At 49.0% G+C, this 6,547-nt stretch overlaps 1 protein-coding gene across 2 annotated transcripts in view; it reads left to right on the top strand.

Annotated features, from left to right (window-relative positions):
* SLC43A3 (solute carrier family 43 member 3) overlaps nt 1-6,547 on the top strand; it is a 72,546-nt gene that overhangs the window by 32,227 nt on the left and 33,772 nt on the right. The window contains exon 1 of one of the 2 annotated variants that reach the window (XM_072130326.1): nt 2,385-2,688. The exons of the other annotated variant lie outside the window; for it this stretch is intronic. The gene's annotated coding sequence lies outside the window, so the exon portion shown is untranslated. Of the gene's footprint in view, nt 1-2,384; nt 2,689-6,547 lie in introns of those variants that run through there. 2 annotated transcript variants of the gene reach the window in all.

Genomic DNA, 6,547 nt, shown 5'->3' with positions numbered 1-6,547 from the left:
TCCCATTGCTGTGCCTCATACCTCCTCACTGTACCCCTTATCCCACTGCTGTGCCTCATACCTCCTCACTCTACCCCTTATCCCACTGCCGTGCCTCATACCTCCTCACTGCACCCCTTATCCCACTGCTGTGCCTCATACCTCCTCACTGTACCCCTTATCCCACTGCCGTGCCTCATACCTCCTCACTGCACCCCTTAATCCATTGCTGTGCCTCATACCTCCTCACTGTACCCCTTATTCCATTGCTGTGCCTCCTACCTCCTCACTGTACCCCTTATCCCACTGCCGTGCCTCATACTTCCTCACTGTACCCCTTATTCCATTGCTGTACCTCATACCTCCTCACTGTACCCCTTATCCCTCTGCTGTGCCTCATACCTCCTCACTGTACCCCTTATCCCACTGCTGTGCCTCATACCTCCTCACTGTACCCCTTATCCCACTGCTGTGCCTCATACCTCCTCACTGTACCCCTTATCCCACTGCTGTGCCTCATACCTCCTCACAGTACCCCTTATCCCACTGCTGTGCCTCCTACCTCCTCACTGTACCCCTTATTCCATTGCTGTGCCTCCTACCTCCTCACTGTACCCCTTATCCCACTGCCGTGCCTCATACCTCCTCACTGTACCCCTTATCCCACTGCTGTGCCTCATACCTCCTCACTGTACCCCTTATCCCACTGCTGTGCCTCATACCTCCTCACTGTACCCCTTATCCCACTGCTGTGCCTCATACCTCCTCACTGTACCCCTTATCCCACTGCTGTGCCTCATACCTCCTCACTGTACCCCTTATCCCACTGCCGTGCCTCATACCTCCTCACTGTGACCCTTATCTCACTGCTGTGCCTCATACCTCCTCACTGTACCCCTTATCCCACTGCTGTGCCTCATTCCTCCTCAATGTACCCCTTATCCCACTGCTGTGCCTCATACCTTCTCACAGTACCCCTTATCCCACTGCTGTGCCTCATACCTCCTCACTGTACCCCTTATCCCACTGCTGTGCCTCATACCTCCTCACTGTACCCCTTATCCCACTGCCGTGCCTCATACCTCCTCCCTGTGACCCACAGCAGCGGGATAAGGGGTACAGTGAGGAGGTATGAGGCACAGCAGTGAGATAAGGGGTACAGTGAGGAGGTATGAGGCACAGCAGTGGGATAAGGGGTACAGTGAGGAGGTATGAGGCACAGCAGTGGGATAAGGGGTACAGTGAGGAGGTATGAGGCACAGCAGTGGGGTAAGGGTCACAGGGAGGAGGTATGAGGCACAGCAGTGGGATAAGGGTCACAGGGAGGAGGTATGAGGCACGGCAGTGGGATAAGGGGTAGAGTGAGGAGGTATTAGGCACGGCAGTGGGATAAGGGGTACAGTGAGGAGGTATGAGGCACAGCAGTGGGATAAGGGGTACAGTGCGGAGGTATGAGGCACAGCAGTGGGATAAGGGGTACAGTGAGGAGGTATGAGGCACAGCAGTGGGATAAGGGGTGCAGTGAGGAGGTATGAGGCACAGCGGTGGAATAAGGGGTAGAGTGAGGAGGTATGAGGCACAGCAGTGGAATAAGGGGTAGAGTGAGGAGGTATGAGGCACAGCGGTGGAATAAGGGGTAGAGTGAGGAGGTATGAGGCACAGCAGTGGAATAAGGGGTAGAGTGAGGAGGTATGAGGCACAGCAGTGGGATAAGGGGTACAGTGAGGAGGTATGAGGCACGGCAATGGATTAAGGGGTACAGTGAGGAGGTATGAGGCACAGCAGTGGGATAAGGGGTACTGTGAGGAGGTATGAGGCACAGCAGTGGGATAAGGGGTACTGTGAGGAGGTATGAGGTACAGCAGTGGGATAAGGGGTACTGTGAGGAGGTATGAGGTACAGCAGTGGGATAAGGGGTACTGTGAGGAGGTATGAGGCACAGCAGTGGGATAAGGGGTACAGTGAGGAGGTATGAGGCACAGCAGTGGGATAAGGGGTGCAGTGAGGAGGTATGAGGCACGGCAGTGGGATAAGGGGTACTGTGAGGAGGTATGAGGCACAGCGGTGGAATAAGGGGTAGAGTGAGGAGGTATGAGGCACAGCAGTGGAATAAGGGGTAGAGTGAGGAGGTATGAGGCACAGCAGTGGGATAAGGGGAACAGTGAGGAGGTATGAGGCACAGCAGTGGGATAAGGGGTATAGTGAGGAGGTATGAGGTACAGCAATGGAATAAGGGGTACAGTGAGGAGGTATGAGGCACGGCAATGGATTAAGGGGTACAGTGAGGAGGTATGAGGCACAGCAGTGGGATAAGGGGTACTGTGAGGAGGTATGAGGCACAGCAGTGGGATAAGGGGTACTGTGAGGAGGTATGAGGTACAGCAGTGGGATAAGGGGTACTGTGAGGAGGTATGAGGTACAGCAGTGGGATAAGGGGTACTGTGAGGAGGTATGAGGCACAGCAGTGGGATAAGGGGTACTGTGAGGAGGTATGAGGTACAGCAGTGGGATAAGGGGTACTGTGAGGAGGTATGCAGAAGGACAGAGGAGAGGACCTGCAGGAGAAGCTTTACCTCTAGACCACAGCCTGATCCCCAGGAGGTCTCCAGATCTACCACACAGAAGGTACCTGCCTGCCACCCCATTACCATCCAGGTACCTGACCACTGCAGCCACATGCAGAAGCCTGGAGTGCACTTACATGGATTTGTGAGTAGCCTATTGTTCTTAAAGAGTTTCCAAGAGTACTGAGGAAATTAAGTGCACTAAAGTTGCAAAAGTGCATCAACATCCACGGCAAAAGGACCCCAACATCTGGACTGTGTCATTTGCATGTGCAGATAGAGTGTCACCTGCAGAGTGCGATACTTTGACACTACATTTCATTTCTATTGTATTCTGATTTAAAGGGGTATTCTCCTCTCATCTAAGCTTTGACATTCAGTGTCATGAATCTGCCATATATAAACATTTCTTTAATTAGATGTTAGTAAAAAAATGTTCCTGTGTGAAGATATTTTCTCATAAATGTAGTCATATGGTGCCTTAGAAACAAGACTGTGTCCTTGGATACGACCATCTCTGCTGGAGATAGTCGGACCGTTGATCAGTATTTATGTCAAATCCTGACCACAGGCTTACACCTCAAACTGAAGCTTCGTATTTGTGTGGCTTCTATTAACTGCAGGACTTTAGGGGACCAGGGGTGTCTAAGCAGTGACATACACTAGGGTGGGACCGTCAGACGGCAGGTATACTATGTTCACTCTATGTACTATATGGGGCACATTTACTTACCAGTCCGGAGGAGTTCACCCAAAGTGCATTGTCTGACGAACATGCACTGTGCCGCGATTCACTAAGATCGTTCGCCCGATATCCTGCATGTGTCGCTACCCCGCTGAAGTCTGAATCAGTTGGATCATCCGACGGCAAGTCCCCCGGATTTCTGTCGCATGAAAGCCGGCGCAGCTGCGCCAACATTCGATTGGGTACGACAAAATCCTCGGTTACCTGTCACAGTCGTGCAATTCTTGAAAAAGTCGTGGACGCTTAGTAAATAAGCCCCTATATGTCTATGATTCTGCCACATAGGTGATGTGTCTTTGGACAAATTTCAGGCCTTGATGCAAGGAGTGGATTACAGGACATGACACCACATCTTTCCTAAGAAAACTGTTGGTTTTATGGGCGATAGATACCAACTGTATTGTCCTCATTTATGTCATATAGTCCAACACCAACCCCGGTTCCTATAGCCAGGACCGTGGGCGGTTTGTCTCCCCTACACTGCACATAGCCAAGCACTTCACCCAAAGTGCACTTTATTTTTGTGCCCCTACATGTTGTAGTGTGCGTGGAAAATCTGGAGGCTGTGTAATTCTAGCCAGCTCCAGCCTACATTCCGATCAGGTCCATAACAGAGCCATGGGTGCCTTGTTCATTTACCAAGGGGGTATGCAACACCCCTGCCGATGCATAGGCAAGGTGGTTGTTGCGGATAGCGCCCTCTCCTTGTCAGGGTCTATCTTGTGAGCCTGCGCAACTCATCCAGAAGCTACTGTCTAGTAAGGCAAGAGTTGACAATGCATAATGCTGTTGTCCAATGATGTTCTTGAAAAGCAAGCTGGAAGCTGAATGTAGGAGTGCTACCACCTGACCAGGAGCCTGGTGGGTGGGAGCACATGGTCTGCAGACTGCAGGAGCTGCACAGGATCACAAAGGTGGGGGCTGAGAACTGATGAGTCATATGTTGTTTTTGAAATGCATCCAAACCAAAGCCCAACCCCTGGGACTACACAGAGGATTCTGTCAGGGTGCAAGGTAAGTTATAACACACAATTATACAAAAGCTTAGAGAAAGCACAAAGGCTTATATGCAATGTAGCTGTAATGGGCTTCTGTAATCTGTCTTTAGTGAAAATTATGTCCCTGGTGACAGGTTCCCTTTAAGCTGTTCCCTTTAAGCTTTTTTTAATGAGATTAATAATAAAAGTTTCATTCTATTTACCATTTGTCCCACTCTACCCCAAATCTATATATAACTACTATACACAAATACATATATAGATGTACCTATCTATATATGCATACATACACCTCAATATAAACTGCACACCTTACAATATATACATATATACCTTAGTGTACATATAGCTCACTATATACACATACATGTACCTCTCTATACACACAAACATATACTCATATTGTTATGGATATGACTATATTTTCTAGTGAAATTATTTAAGGGGGCACCTTTGTAATGACCCCAGAGAGACAACACATTTTCAGTGACTCCCTCTCTCTATTCTTGTCTATGACCATGTAAAGTAGATGTGACATTGGGGCAGATTTACTTACCCGGCCCATTCGCGATCCAGCGGCGTGTTCTCTGCGGTGGATTCGGGTCCGGCCGGGATTCACTAAGGTAGTTCCCCGGAATGCACTCAAATTCACCGGCCTATTCCTAGTGAAGGTAAGTGCAATTTTCGCGACACTTTTTTTGCTTTTAAATGCGGCGATTTTTCCGAATCATTCAGGTTTTCGTTCGGCCACGCTCCCCGGTTTCCGTCGAGTGCATGCCGGCGCCGATGCGCCACAATCCGATCGCGTGCGCCAAAATCCCGGGGCAATTCAGGGGAAATCGCCGCAAATCGGAAATATTCGGGTAACACATCGGGAAAATGCGAATCGGGCCCTTAGTAAATGACCCCCACTATTTTTTATCTGCACAGATGCGGAAGTATGAACAAATTAAAGGGAATCTGTCATCAGAAATTGGCCCAATAAACCACTACCAGTATGTTGTCAAGCAGTTGAACACCTTCTAGTCTTTGTTTCTTTCATGACCCAGTGTGTTACCATCATCCAGAAAATCAACTTTGAAGTTAGATGTATAAAGTCAGGGGGGCGGAGAGTTTAACATTAAAGTCAAGCTCTCCCTGCCTCCAAACTCCTCCTCCCATTTGATTGACATCATGTGCAGAACTTCAGGAGATCTGATCAATGATGTCCCTGGATGCAGGACCATAAATACAGTGAAGGGGACGTTTTAATGCATGAAAAGCTTGACTTCAGGGTTCAACTCTCCGCCTCCTTGACTTTATAAAACCATTTTACATCTAACTTTAAAGTTGATTTTCTGGATGATGCCACCACACTGGACCATGAAGGAAACATCATCTGGGAGCTGCTCAGCTGCTTGACACCATACTGCTAGTGGTTTATTAGGCCAATTTCTGATGACAGGTTCCCTTTAAGATACAAATCACAACCAAGCATAATCCTTAGGGGGCAAGGCTACCCCTACGATCTATATTAACTCTGTAGATGAATAATAAATTAGAGAATCTTAGAGACCGTGGTGTCTGTGTCAGTGGCGTAACTAGGAGAGACTGGGCCCCATAGCAGATTTCTACATATGGCCCCCCTTCCCCTTAAAAAAATTATACATAAACGTATGCCCGCCCGGCTATTGCCTGGCAGGCACACATCGGCGCGGTGGAGAGGAGGAGAGGTGATCGCGGCTCACCCCTCCCCTCTCCATAGAGAATAGAGCCGCATGGTCGTTCTTATGGCCATAGATAGTTCATGCTCTATCTCTGTTGCGGGCACGGCTCGAAACAGTGAGTACTCATTGTGTTCACCGTACCGAGCCGAGGCGCTATAGACGCCTATGAGGGATGTACACTCACCGGCCACTTTATTAGGTCCACCATGCTAGTAACGGGTTGGACCCCCTTTTGCCTTCAGAACTGCCTCAATTCTTCGTGGCATAGATACAACAAGGTGCTGGAAGCTCCTCAGAGATTTTGGTCCATAGTGACATGATGGCATCCCACAGTTGCCGCAGATTTGTCGGCTGCACATCCATGATGCGAATCTCCCGTTCCACCACATCCCAAAGATGCTCTATTGTACTGAGATCTGGTGACTGTGGAGGCCATTTGTGTCCAGTGACCCCTACACGGACATATTTCTACAAGTACACAAATTTATACACTGATACATACACACCTTTATATACTTATATACACATAAAGTTCTACACGTATATGGTCGCACC

The sequence above is a fragment of the Engystomops pustulosus genome, chromosome 11 (assembly GCF_040894005.1).
Source record: "Engystomops pustulosus chromosome 11, aEngPut4.maternal, whole genome shotgun sequence".
Taxonomy (NCBI): domain Eukaryota; kingdom Metazoa; phylum Chordata; class Amphibia; order Anura; family Leptodactylidae; genus Engystomops; species Engystomops pustulosus.
This window is presented reverse-complemented; position numbering and strand designations above follow the sequence as displayed.